This window comes from Crocodylus siamensis, chromosome 1 (assembly GCF_052110815.1).
Source record: "Crocodylus siamensis isolate JL-2025a chromosome 1, ASM5211081v1, whole genome shotgun sequence".
NCBI classification, from domain to species: Eukaryota; Metazoa; Chordata; order Crocodylia; family Crocodylidae; genus Crocodylus; species Crocodylus siamensis.
Genome location: NC_143395.1, coordinates 59372487 through 59387293, shown reverse-complemented (window position 1 = coordinate 59387293; position 14807 = coordinate 59372487). Strand labels below are relative to the sequence as shown.

Sequence of the window (14807 nt, the reverse complement as noted above, 5' to 3'; positions counted from 1 at the left end):
ATTACAAGATACTGGCTTAGGGCCCAAATTGGATATGGTATGTTAGTAACCATATTTTCAGGGAAGTAAGTGACCTGCACATGGATATCTTTTTAGCTATATGTACAACTTAGGTACTTGATGTGCTCTTTTGCTCAGAATTTCACCTGTCAGTACAGATATTTCATTATCTCTTAAAGACGGTGTAAAAATAAACTGTTTGTGATTACCACAGAAGCCATGGTGAAAAAGTGTTATAAATAAGGAGATAGAATACTACATAAATAGAATTTATGGACAACAAGGATGCTCCTGTGAGTGATTCACTCAAAACTAATCTCAGTTCTATCACCCAACAACAAAAAATGAAGATATTTGTTATTAGCTATAGGCATCGGATTTTTACAAGATAATACAAATTTACATTACAGGCAGTCCTCAGACTTATGATAGAATCAGTTCCTTAAAACTGCATCTTAAGTCGAAATGTTGTAAATCAGAACCAATTTTCCCATAGGAAACAATGTTATAAATGGGGAATTGGTTCCTGAGCCAAGGCCTGATACTCTATTTTCACCAAAAATAACCCAGAATTTTATATTCAATCAATTATAGATGAGCAATATAGCTACATTAATGTATTTATATTGTAAATAGCTATCATATTGATTTGGAAGGACTACTTTGAGGTAACTTTGCTGGACTTTGTGAAGAGCTCTGGGTTGGGCCTTTTGAAGGGTTCTTGGCTGGAGTCTTCTCAGGAGTCTTTGCTGCAGGTTTTTCTGGAGTATTGTCTGCTTTGGTAAAGAAAGAGTCTAAGGAAGTTTGACGAGATGTTCTCCAGGGAGATGGGCAATGCAGCAAACTTGTTCATTGGTGTGGCACGGCATTGGATCAAGCATTGCAAAGTCAAAACTGATGTCAGAAAGTTAAAACAGGGTGTCAGTTTATAAACGTTATAAGTACAAAATGTTGTAACTCAAAGCATTGTAAGTCATGGACTGCCTGTAATAAAACACTTTTCACAGACAAGCCTATGAACTTCACTTCATCAAACTCCTGGATACAAAAAATCATGGACTAAATATAGACATTGGATTTATGACACATTATAACCTGCCTGACATCTGACTCTCCAGGTACCTCTCCACTAATTACCTGCTACATTAATCCCCCTTCTCTCTTCCCCCTCCCGCCAACTCAGCCTGTCTCTAACCCACTGACTCTTCAATTTATATCTTCACCGGCTGCCTGTTTTGCATGCATACCAGCCCAGCCTCTAGCTTCTTTACTTTTCATTCCACCCAGGAAGAACACGCACCAACTGCAGAGGCTTCCTCAACCTGATGAAGAGTTTGTAAACCCAAAAGAATGCTAAGAAAAATTTTTTCCAAATATTTGGGTGAGTCTGATAGCTAATAAAATCTCACCCAAAGAACCTTGTCTGTAATAATGTCTCTGTCACTCTGCTCTTGGATCTCTTCGCACTAGCAAATGTAATGGAGCTGCCAGCTTTTAACACACTTTACTCAGAAATGATATGTCAGTGGTATAAACTGGTTCCCTACAATCAGAGTTATTGTACAGACATGAAAAATTTATCTATATTTATTTCCCTGGTTAATGAAATGCCATTTTGGTTTTGTAATTCATGATTTAAAAGCAGGTCATAACCTGTATATCTGAAGTATTCTGAAGTACAAGTCCTACATATTATTGATGGCGTTATATATTTAATTGCAGTTTGGCCACTAGCATTTACTCCTCATATTAGCCTTGGTTTAGGACCAAAGAACACTTATGATCTGCACAAAATGAAACCTCAGTTTCACCAACAACAAAAAAATCAGCTTACTAATTTTGCTTAGAGGAAAGTGCAAAGCTCTGGGTAAATTTTGAATAGAATGGGAAAGCATATGACAGCTCACATGCTGGACTCATGATTTAGCAGGATACAAATTGTTTTGCATAAAAGCAACTAAAGCTTATACAAACACAAAAATGAGACTTCATCGCACATTTGCTATCATGGATGGAGCTGTCATCTTGTACTTTGTACACTGCCTGAGGTAAATAAAGTAACTTACTTGGGGAGTAAATAATACTTGAATTTGATCTAGAAGAGTGTGAAAAAACATCCGAATACATGGAAGGGAATATCATGTTTCTTTGCATGTTTATTTTTTTCTTTTTATTCATTCTGCAACAGCTGCTGAATATCCCAACTGACATCCCATTGTGACAAACTTACAGAGTATACAGTAGGGCTGTGCGAAGCTTCAGGTGTTGATTCAATATTGTGATTTGGCCCAATTCAGCGGCCAAATCTCTGAATCAGGATCAAATCAGGAGACCAGTAAAAAGGTCTGAATTGATTCGAAGCCTCCAAATTGATTCAGAAAAGACTGGAAGATTTGGTGATTTGGACAGTCCCTGCTTGCCGCCGCAGGGAGCTGGACCCAGGCTCCATGCCAGTAAATAGGGGCTGGGAAGGGGAGGAAAAGGAGGAGTGGGGAGAAGACCATGGGGGGACCCCCACCAGGCTCCATCCCCTGCCTGCTCCCCCAGTCCCTCTGAACACCTCCCAACCCCCACCATCTCTCCCAGCCCCATCAATGGCTGTCTCACCTGGTCCCAGCATCCCAGGTCTTAAAAATATCACTTTTTTATCACTCACTGGCTCCTGCCAGGCAGGGGGGGAATCCCCACTTCCCGCGCTGTATGGGGGGACTCTGCCATAAGCTCCCATCCTCCACCCATTCTCCCATTCTCCCAGCCCCAACAATGGCTGCCCCGCCTGGCCCCAGCATCCCAGGTCTTTAAAAAAAAAAAAGCCTTACATTCACTAGCTGCTGCTGCAACTGTCAGGCCCCCCACACAATCCCCCACTGCACTGTGCTGCCAGACACCCCACGCTGTACCTTGCACCCTGCTACTACACCATACATAAGGTACCTTCCTCCTGCACCATGACCCCTGGTACCCCCTCCCACTGCTCCCCTCCCCTGCACTGTGCATCCCCTGTTGTTGCTCCTTACAAGCCCCACTGCACCATGCACCTGGGTGCTCCCCCATTGCGCCCCATCCTGCGGCCCTCTGCTTCACTGCACTGTAACCACCCCTACTCACCCTTAGCTCCTCAGCCATGAGCTCCCCCACTGCACCATGCCACTCAGGCTGTAGGCTCCCAAAGGACTATGCTGTACTGCCCAGCCCTGCATGTTGGTGCCTGATGTTAGTACTCCACTTGCCTTCTCCTTGCCCACTCTCCTTAGTTTTGATACTGTCTTCATAACTGGAATATTTTAAGTAAAGGTTAGACAATCATTTTAGACAGTGAGGTATTTGTCTGGGATATGTACTGTCATAAACCAGAAGCTGGATTAGGTGATTAGGGAAATAGTTCCCTTCCCATTCACATAAGCTAGCCAGCTGACAGGGGAGCAGCTCAACATAGCTTGCAGGGAAAGGTGTGCCTTAAATCTCTCTGTCTCTCTCTTTCTAAAATTAAGGTGCTTCCCTCCACTCAGGATTTACAGCACTTAAACCTCTTCTGGAGTTAGGTTCCTATGACCTTTCTGTCAAAAGCCAAAGATGGGTCTTTTCAAACATAATCAGTGTACTTTTGTTTGTCTAACATCTCAGTGGCTAAAGTACTCATTCAGAATGTGGAGGCTGTGTAGTTCAGATAGTTGAAAAAACACCTCCTTTTTGCTCAGAGAAAGGCTGAGACATGATCTAAGTACCTAGCTGCTCAGCATGGTTAGGACTGCAACTCATCTAGACATGGCAAGAAGCAGATTTTTAGGTACATATCAAATTACACTGGTAAATACTGAGTCACCAAAGGAGATTAGGTGCTTCCAAGTTTAGGAAGCAGCTGATCATGGGGTTTAAAGATTTTGAATCTGGCTTTAGGCATCTGAAGTGAACTCCTAAGCTCATCTATGGATATATCCCAATGGATATAAGGAATATATTATATAATTGGTAACAATCATTTGGACCCCAGTGTACCCAAACAGTTCTTTCACATTACGTATGAAGAGCAAAAGCATCATCCACAAATAAGATAAACTCAGAGCTTGGAACTATAAGCTAATTCTTGCATCAAAGTAATCATTTCCTGAGCATTTCTACTCAGCACAAGGTCATAGGCTATCACTTGTTTTGCCGTCCCTCCAAAAAAGTGACTTATTTAGAAAAACGTATTTGTTCACTTTTATACTGATGATTCTAGCTTTTTTCCCCCTAAAGGACACCACAACTATCCAGTAAACATTTACATAACCCAAAAATACAGCCAATATTGAAAAGACTACCAAAAAGTATGTACTTCAGGAATATTAAGAAGGTTTAACCTTTCAGTTTCCATCGAAGAAAAGTAAACTTGTTAATGAGCTATAACTTTTTTTCTAAAGCAGTAAAAACATTATCAACTGTTATTTTGAAGAGTAATTAATGAGCTACATGTATCTTCTTGCAAGCCAGGTAACCACATTTTCCCTGATTGTTGAGAACTGTTAATGGCATGGCATAATGGCAGAGTTAGAAAACATTCTTTTCCATTGATTGATTCTAATTTTCCATTTTTTAAATGCCAGTAAATACAGCAGCTATGGAAATTACAACCAGGACAGTTATAAAGCAACTGGTTGTTTTCATCCTAGTCTACTATGCTTTCTTAAATGTATCATGTCATCACTACTAGTACTTTTATTCTAATGCTAAACTGTATGCTAACAGGTAGTAAAATATTTACTGAATATTTAAGCTATGTGTAACCTCCTTTAAAACATCAAGCAGCTTGCAAGCTTGTGGTATATTTATTCATACTATCAGCTTAACTATGTCTATGTATTTTTCTGTGAAAATCAGGAAGCAACTACTGGAAAAGAATCTTTGCCTGTCTGAATAGAACAGTCACTGTACTCTTTTAAAAGATCCTCTGAAATCTTGACATTCTTGTTTCTATACTTTTTGCCACTCAAAAAGCATTGGCAATTCCTGTAATTTTTTCTGCATTCCTTTTTCTAAAGCCATTAGTCCATTCCTCAAACTTTTTCACAACTGTTTTGCTCTTTGCCATTATTTCCTCTTTTTCAGTTTCCTTCTACACTCCACCTGTAGAGCTACTAGGAATATTTCTGTGTTTGATGTACTATACAGAGAAGGAGCTGGTAGTGTGATTCCATTAAAAAGAAACTACTCTACTTGATCTCCAGCATGGAGGTAAAGTGCCTACATGTTGATGCACCTGCCTTGCAGCAGATTCTAGGGAATACATTGGTTTAGGATGGCATTGATCTTCTGGATTTCTCTGTGAATTGGTGCACAAGGTCTTGCCTTATTTTTTTATTAACCTCTCGGAGAAATATAAAGGAAAGTGAGATGTAAAAGGAATGGGAAGGAAAAACACAGTGTATAAATGTAAATATAAACATTTTTTAAATCCTACTAATCGAATTGTATTCAACATGCTAAATATTAGCTGGCTTTCAGAGAGCAATGCTGTATTATAAGAACCTAAGGCTAGGGACAGGCATTACACATAAACTGATATAAGTCAGAAATTGGTCTAAACCTGTAACTGAAGTACAGTGCACATAGAACAGATTCAAAATGGCCAAACACCAGTTTAAGATAGACCTGGATAGATATATAGTCTCAGACCTAACTGAATTAGGTTAAACCAATCTATCAAACTTCTGTCCCTGATACAAGTTAGGTCTCAGTCCCCCAGCATCCCAGGATGCATTGCAGACCCCACTCTGCCTCACAGCTGAATGGGCAGCCCCATTCCTGGCTATCACAGAGTTGAGGCAGCCTCCCCACCCCCTCTAGCAATGGCACAGGGGGGCAAGGGAGGCACTCTGGCCCAAAGAGGTGGGGTGGAGGGAAGCCACCTGAGGCCAGGGATTTACCCCTCCCCACAATGCAGCTCTATCACCCCAGCTTGGCCCCCTCATACCTCTCAGCCATAAGGGGTAGGCGAGAGGGGGGAAGGAGTGGACCCCCCACTACAGCCCCTGAGCCAGAATCTGCACAGCAGTGACAGGGAAAGTCCTCAAGGCATGGGGCTTTATCCCCCACAGTGCAGCTCTGCCAGACTGCAAACATCCCAGCCCTGCCCCTCACCATCCCTGTCAGCCATGGGAAGGAGGAGGGGGAATGAATCCATGGTCTGGCCCCCAGCTAGGCTCTTCACAGTGGGTGGGAGAGAAAGCCCCCAAGGCAGGGGCTCTCTCCCTCACAACACAGTTCCACCAGGCTGAGAATGCTCCAGCCCTCTGGCAGGGCCCTTGCCCCTCACCAACACCCCAAGTATCAGCCATGGAGGGGTGGGCACCCCTAACTCTGGCCCCCCACCTGGGGTCTGCACAAAGTGAAGGCTGTCCCCTCTGCAGCACAGCTGCACCAGGCTTTGAATGCTCCAGCCCCTGACCAGACACCTCTGTCCATCCCCTCCCGCACACACCCATGGCTGACAGGTGCAGAGCTGGCAAGGGGACAGGGCTGGGGTGTTTGCAGCCCAATGCAGCTGCATGACAGCAGAGGAAACCCATGCCCTGGGGCTTTCCCCCCATCCACCCATTGTGTAGATCCTAGTTGGGGGGCCAGATCAGAGGCCCATTCCCCCTACCTGCACCTCCCATGACTGACAGATTTAGGCAGGGGCGGTGGCTGACAAGGGGGTAGGGGTGGTGTATTTGCAGCCTGGCAGACCTGCATATTGGGGTGGATGCCCCTGCCTCCCCCAGGGACTCCACCCCCTCACTGTGCAGACCACCACTGAGGAAGCCAAGGCAAAGAGATGTGTTCCCCACCCTGCACACCCATCCCTCTGTGGCTGAGGTCAGGGGTGGGGGGGAAGGCAACAGTATGTGGTAGGGACTGGGGCTTTTCCATCCCAGCAGAGCTGGGAGACATGCATGAGCATTCCTCACCTCCTGGCCTTAGCCACAGCAGACATCTGTCTGCCTTGGCCAACTGATGAGTGAATATTCATCTTTGTCATGCATCCACAGATGCATCTCAAGCAGATCCAAGGGGGTGATCCTCCCCCTCTATGCGGCACTGGTCAGGCCACAGCTGGAGTACTGCATCCAGTTCTGGGCACTGCACTTCAAGAGGGATGTGGACAACATGGAGAGGGTCCAGAGGAGGGCCACTCACATGATCAGGGGGCAGCAGGGCAGGCCCTACAAGGAGAGGCTATGGGACCTGAACCTGTTCAGCCTCCACAAGAGAAGGCTGAGGGGGGATCTAGTGGCCGGTTACAAACTAGTCAGAGAGGACCAGCAGGCATTGCAAGAGTCCCTGTTCCCCCAAGCATTACCAGGAGTGACTAGGAATAACGGTCACAAGATGGCAGAGGGTAGATTTAAGCTAGATGTCAGGAGGTGCTACTTCACAGTCAGGGCAACTAGGATCTAGAAACAACTTCCTAGAGAAGTGGTGCTGGCTCCTACCCTGGGGGTCTTTAAGAGGAGGCTAGATGAACACCTTGCTGGGGTCGTTTGACCCCAGTACTCTTTCCTGCCATGGCAGGGGGTTGGACTCGATGATCTGCTTGGGTCCCTTCCAGCCCTACAAACTATGAAACTATGTATTCTATTTGTTGAACATCCAATCTACACAGTTTAAAGAAGGCTACATAGATTGATTCATAGATGTGTGGGTCTGAAGGGACCTCAGTAGGTCATTGACTCTGACCCCCTGCCCTGGGAAGAAAAGAGTGCTAGGGTCAGATGACCCCAGCTAGGTGCTTGTCCAGTCTCCTCTTGAAGACCCCCAAGGTAGGGGAGAATACCACCTACGTTGCAAGCCTATTCCAGATTCTGGCAACCCATACCGTAAAGATTTCTTCCTGATGTCTAACTTAAATCTGCTCTCTGTCAGTTTGTGGCCATTGTTCCTAGTTGCTCTGTTTACCAGGGCAACACTTGGAGTATCTCCTATTCCTTGCTACCCCACACCCAGATGAATTTGTAGGTGGCCACAAGATCTTGCAGAGGCTGAAGAGATCCAGGCCCCTCAGTCTCTCCTCGTAGGGTTTGCCTACAGGTCCCTAGCCATATGATTGGCCCTTCTCTGAACCCTCTTGAGATTGTCCACATCCCTCTTGAAGTGGGGCAGCCAAAACTGGATGCAGTACTCTAACTGCAGCCTGACCAATGCTGAAGGGGAAGTATCACCTCCTTGGACCTGTTTGTCATGCACCTGCAAATACATGATAAAATGTGGTTGGCTTTACTGATCACTTCATCACATTGATGACTCAAGTTCATCTTGGAGTCAACAGTGACTCAAAGCTCCCTTTCCACTGCTGTGCTGCTAAGAAGGTACTCCCCCAGTCTGTAAGCCTACTGGTAATTCCTTCTTCCTAGGTGCAGCAGCTTGCATTTGTCCTTATTGAACTGCATCCTATTCTGTTCTGCCCATTTTTCCAACCTCTCCAGATCCACCTGGATTCATTCCATACCCTCTGGTTTATAGACAGTCACCAGGTCCTCCCTCAGCCTTCTCTTGTGAAGGCTGAACAGGTTTAGGTCCCGCAGTCTTTCAATGTAGGGTCTGCTCTGTAGTCCCCAGATCATGCGGGTGGCCCTCCTCTAGACCCTTTCAATGTTGTCCACATCCCTCCTGAAATGGGGCACACAGAACTGGACACAGTACTCCAGCTGTGGCCTGACCAGCATCGCATAAAGGGGGAGGATCACCTCCCTGGCTCTACTTGAGATGCACCTGTGGATGCACAACAAGGTGCGGTTAGCCCTGCCAACCATGACCTCACATTGTCGGCCCATGTTCATCTTGGAGTCAATAATGACTCCAAGATCCCTTTCTGCCTCTGAGTTCTCAAGAAGGGAGTTTCTCATTCTATAAGTGTGCTGCTGGTTTCTACTGCCTAAGTGCAGCACCCTGCACTTGTCAGTATTGAAACACATACTGTTTGTTAGCCCACTCCTGTAACCTATCCAGGTCTTGTTGCAGTCTTTCCCTCCCTACTAGTGTGCTCACCTCACCTCAAATTTTGGTATCATCAGCGAATTTAAACAGGTTCATTTCACCCCGTTGTCCAAATCGCTGAGGAAGATGTTGGACAGCACAGGCCCCAGGACCGAGCCCTGGGGGACTCCGCTGCCCACTTCCCCCCAGGTCAAATATGACCCGTCCACCACCACCCTCTGAGTACAACCCTTCAGCCAATCTGCAATCCAACAGACTGTGTAGGCATCAGTGCCACAGTCGCCTAGTTTTTTAATGAGGATAGGGTGGGAGACGGTGCCAAAGGCCTTGCTGAAATCTAGAAAGACTACAACCACGGCAACACCTGCATCCAGTGCCTTTGTGACCTGATCATAAAAGGCAATCAGGTTGGTCTGACAAGACCTGCCCCTAATGAAACCATGCTGGTTGCCCTTAAGAATCATCCCTGAAGCCGGCCCATCACAGATGTGCTCCTTGAGAATCTTCTCAAAGAGCTTCCCAAGGATAGAGGTTGCCCGGGTCCTCCCTCTTCCCTTTTTTGAAGATGGGGACCACATTAGCTATCTTCCAGTCATCTGGCACCTGGCCTGAGCACCACGAGTGCTCATAGAGCTGTGCCAAGGGCCCTGCAATAATCCCAGCTAGCTCCCTCAACACCCTGGGGTGGAGAGCATCTGGACCCACTGATTTGAACATGTCCAGACCCTCCAGAAGCTCTCAAACCCGGTCCTCCCCAACCTGAGGTCTGGAGGCATTCCCCTTGAGTCCATCTGGCATCTCAGTGGGGAAGTCCCGGTCCCTGCACAAAAAAACGGACATGAAGAATTGGTTAAAGGGTTCCGCTTTCTCCTCTGGCACAACGACCAGATTGCCCAGTGTACCTTGCAGGGGCCCCATGTTACCCAGTGCCTTCTTCTTCCTCCCTATGTATTTGAAAAAGGACCTTTTATTATCCTTGATCTTGGATGCTAGTCCTAGCTCTATGTCTGCCTTACCTTTCCTGACAGCCCCCCTACAGGCCCAAGCAGAGGAGGTATACTCCTCTTTGGAGACAACACTCCCCTTCCACTGGGTGTACACTGCCTTTTTGGCAAGCAGGCATTCCCAGATGCCCTTCATGAGCCAGGGGGGCTTCCAGGTACTCTTGCCCCCCTTGCTTCTTGTTGGGATGGACTCCCCCTGGGCCCTGAGTATCGTTTCCTTAAGGAACGACCACTTACCCTGGACACTGAGTTCCCCTGCCCTCAAGGACCCCAGCGCCTCCCCCATTAGTCTCCTTAACTTGTTGAAGTTAGCCCTCCTAAAGTCTAGGGCTACCACCTTGCTACAGGCCCTTGACACCCTACACTGGATGGTGAATTCCAGCAAGCACCAGGGGATCAAGAACCTGGAAACCCCTTACCAAGTCATCACCTGTGGCCAGGACCAGGTCCAACAGGGCATTTCCTCTGGTGGGACTGTGCACCTCCTGGATTAAGTGGAGGTCCTATATCTCAGCTAGGAACCTCCTGGAATGGTCCGTCCTAGCTGACTGTTCCTCCCAGCAGATGTCTGGGTAATTAAAATCACCCATGACAACTACATCCCTTGCCCTAAGTGCTTCTGCAAGTTGGCCCTAAAATTCCCGGTCTAGCTCCTCCCCTTGGTTGGGGGCTCTGTAGTAGTCCCCCACCGTCAAGTCACTCTCCCCATGGTCCCCTTGAATCTTAACCCAGAGCACTTCAGCCTGCCCTTCCTCTGATCCCATTCTGCTGGCAGAGGATGTGTATTGCTCCTTGACATAGAGTGCCACACCCCCACCTTTCCTTCCCTGTCTATCCCGCCTGTAAAGCCTATAGCCCCTAATGCTAACTGCCCAGTCATGGGACGAATCCCATCACATTTCTGTTAGCCCTATGATATCTGGGTTTGAACTAGCTATTCTGAGGGCGAGTTCCTCCTGTTTATTCCCCATACTGCAAGCATTGGTATATAGGCATTTAAGGTTTACGGTTAGAAATATCTGTCTTCTGTACACTCTCCAAGATTTCATGTCATGTAATCCATATTTAAAAGCCAACATATGGGTGTCTTAATTTGACACTTCTTGGATTAGTTGTATAATTTATTTGCAGAAGAACTTTTTTCCAATTAGCTAGCAATGAAGATCAGAAGCAAAACTAAAATATTTATATTGCATCCTATTAAAAACTAAGGCTGTCTTGCTATTATAATAAATGATAAATTATCAAAAGAGAAATATTTGGTAATGAGTTAGATGAGTACAGAGACGTTGGAATCCTCAGAACAGCTTGTTCCATCAGCAATGAATGTTGATTAAATGAAATAGAAACTAGATAAATCAGAAGGATTGTGCAATATCTCATGTTGTGGCGACCCAAGCATAGTAAGCTGCTTCAGGAAGCGTCCACATGTCTCTTGTGGAGTATGTGGGGCATTCACATTCTGTACTAACAGATCGCCATGAAACATAAAATAATAATAACTTTTGTATAATTTTTTAAGTTTAAGAGGAGAGTCAAACCCTCACTGCCTTGTACAGTAGAATGTTCCATTTTGTATTTTAAACTGCAATCTTGATACTCCCGGAGAAGTTTGTTTCTCAGTGGGCACATCTACACGAGATACTTTACTGAACAGCAGACTAATTTGCTGTGCAATAAAGCACCACTGTCAACATATGCACAGCAATTAGGGTGCAATAGACTAATTTACTGCACTGCCAGATATCACTGGTATTTGATGGGACTATCTGACAGTGCAGTAAATTACTGCACCTAAGTTGTCCCATCTAACTGGAGATTTGAAATTTGTGAGGCATGGGGCACAGTGTAGGGAAGGTATGTAGCCATGCAATTTGCACTTAAGGTAAGTGATCCATTCCTCCAGGTGTTCCTTGGAATGAGATGATACCTGGGAAGTGCTCAGGCAGCCTCCCCTTGAGACAAGGAAAATCAAGATGTGGTGGGCAAGTGAAGGGGAGACTGTTCCCAAAGTGAACAAGGAAAAGCCAGGTCTGGGGGGTCTCCAGGGGCATGCAATCACCCTGGGGATGGTGCCCTGCTACAGAGCCCAGGGACCTGTGGCCACATTTAGAAACAAACAAAAAGTCAATACTGTGGACCCAGCCTGTGGAAAATCATTAGTCAATAGACAACACTTTGGAAACTCTAATAGTCAACACTTAGGATGAAGCAAAGATTTACACTTAATTATAAGGACAAGGGTTGTTCTATGGGGTTTGAGTTCTCATAGGACTAATAATATCCTAAAAAGATGAACATATACATAATTATCTGAAAGATCAGAACCTTAAAATTTTGCTGTCCTATGGGGGAGGGGGATCTTTTTCCTAAGTACAAATGACTGTATACATTACAAATACCATTAGCAATGTTTAGTTGCACATCAGTACAGCACAATGATTCTTCATATTGTGGCTCAGTTTATCAGCTCTGCCAGTGCCTTCTCCAACCTTTAAAACTGTGACAGAAAGAATAGGTCTGTCTACAAGTGATGCTCAATGTGGACTATAATCATGGGCTGAATTAGAGATATCCATAAATTATCTTCTAATTTTAGATGAATGTGAAAAATGAGGCCCATCAACCAGGCAAGATCTAAGATAGGAAGTCAAGCATTTGAAAGGGGGCTTAATAGTATTGCTAAAGGTCTTTCTTCCCTTTCCTACACAGTCTTTTAGAGGATGGAACCTGTGAATGTTTACATCAAACATGCATTTTTCTTCAGAAGACTATTTGCAGAAACAGAGGCTGTCTGAAAGAGTAATGAACTGCGGGGGCAGGGAGAGGGAAGAAACTAAGGACTTGAAATGGACACAGAAGCTTGAAAGAGTACCAAGGGTCCCCCTCATTGTCATAGGCTAGATGGAGATTGCCATGGTGATCAGGCAAAGTGATTAGCAAAGGGAATCATATCAAGAGATGTGAAATGATCTATTCTCTATAACCAAGGTAAGAGAAGCTCGCTTCACTGGGCTTTACAGAGTGTCCAGATGATTCTTGAGATACAAATGGTTTTTTTGATTCTCCTCTCATTTTTTCCTATTAATATATGCCACTTTGGAGCTATCAGATAAATGCATGGAAAGAAACATAAAAATAAGGATGAGATGAGATGACATGACATTTTTTAATCAGTATTTCAAATCTTCAGGTGACAAAACAAGGGGAAAAAAGCATGAGAGGTTGAATTCCCTCTTTAGTATCAGAAAAAATGATCAGATTTCTCCTAAATTAGAAATCAACTAATATCTTTTCAATGGGTTTGAAATTTGCTGAAGCCATGATGGTCCAGGACATATAGGAGAAGCAAAAGAAGCAAAACTTTATAGTTGGGAGGGATGGTAGACAAGCTTTTGGGCACAGTGCCCTTCTTTTTAATTATTAAATTCCATGTCATCCACTGTTAACTTAAATATATTTTGTTATTTGAATTCATTTAATACTATCTTTATTAATGTGGGCTGTCCTTTTTGATGATGGTAGTAATTCTTGCATTTATTGTTAACCCCTACTGAAAGCCCAGAAATTATGTGCTTAAAAATTGGGTGTGGGGGAGGGAGGGAGTTAGCAACCACATGCTATGTGAAAACATTGAAAACTGTTATAGAAGCCACAGTAGAAAAGGCATTGAATTATCTATTACCACACACAGGCAGGTTTGATTGTGAGGGGATCCCTCTTTAGTTTAGTAAGGGAGGTAAGGCAAGTAGACAAGAATTACCCTTCTCCAGATAACAAAAATTATAGGTGCCTTTGCACCAAAGGGAAAGATGTCTGTCTCCAATTCCTTCTCTCCTTCTATTTTGGTTTTTAGAAACCTATTTCTCTGGGGGTGGTGGTAAGAGTTAATGGAATACTAATCTCCGCTTATATAATTCCATAACTTAGTGGTGGGGATAGTTTGTTGTTGTTTTTTTGGGGGGTTGTTTTTTCTTCAAAATTGAGAGTAATTCTATTTTAGTATTAATGTCTGCACTAAAGTGCTATCTAACTGTACTTAGCAAAAGTTTAAGATGGACAAAGTAAAAGGTGTCAGTTCTTGATCCATGATGATAAGAAAGGACTGTCAACTTGTAGCTAAAATTTCATTTGCTTTTAGAATTTGATTCCAATTATCTATATACTAACACTAAAGGTTTTATGTCACAGCTAATGAATATTACTAAGAGCTAGATTATGTCCATTCTCCAAGCTCTTTTCACCCCTTGGGCTCACTTCAATTTAAATGTGAGCTGTTAGCGCTAAACCAGAATCTCATCAGAGGTATGGGTAACACAGTATTAATCAAATAGGCATTCACTTATAGTGTGCATGTGGAAGCAAATGTGGTGTTGCTCTAAAGCGAAGTGGTCTTTGATATCTTAGAAAGTCATAATTAAAATGACAAATGAAGCTGGCCGTTTTCAGGCAAAAAATGTAACAGTCAAAGTTAAACATGAAGTCAGCAAAGCAAAGATAGAGAGGTTAACATTGTACATAATGTCTCTCATTCTCACTCTCTCTTTCTCTCATACAAAATGTTTATACTAACAAAAGCAAGAGTTTTAGTTTATGGTTTATAATGAAAGCTATCAAAGAATGGGCACAAACCAGTTGACCAATCCAAAAGACCTTTTTCCATTCAGAAGTATGGACGGAATTTCCTCAAACCTCAGCAGACCGATGTCCTGATTCATGAACCTGAGCATGCTAACTCACTGAAAGAAAATTATGCCAATTTTTTTAACACAGTCTCCTTGAATTTTATATCAGATACCCTTAATACATGTATAAAATGTAATTATTTTCATTTCTGTTATACGGGTAACC

General features: G+C 44.2%; 1 long non-coding RNA gene across 1 annotated transcript in view; it reads left to right on the top strand.

Moving 5' to 3' along the window:
- The first annotated feature begins 1289 nt into the window (after positions 1–1289).
- LOC149872829 (uncharacterized) overlaps positions 1290–14807 on the top strand; it is a 42210-nt gene continuing 28692 nt past the window's right edge. Inside the window, exon 1 of the long non-coding RNA XR_016439805.1 lies at positions 1290–1381. This is a non-coding gene — a long non-coding RNA (uncharacterized LOC149872829). The remainder of the gene's footprint in view (positions 1382–14807) is intronic.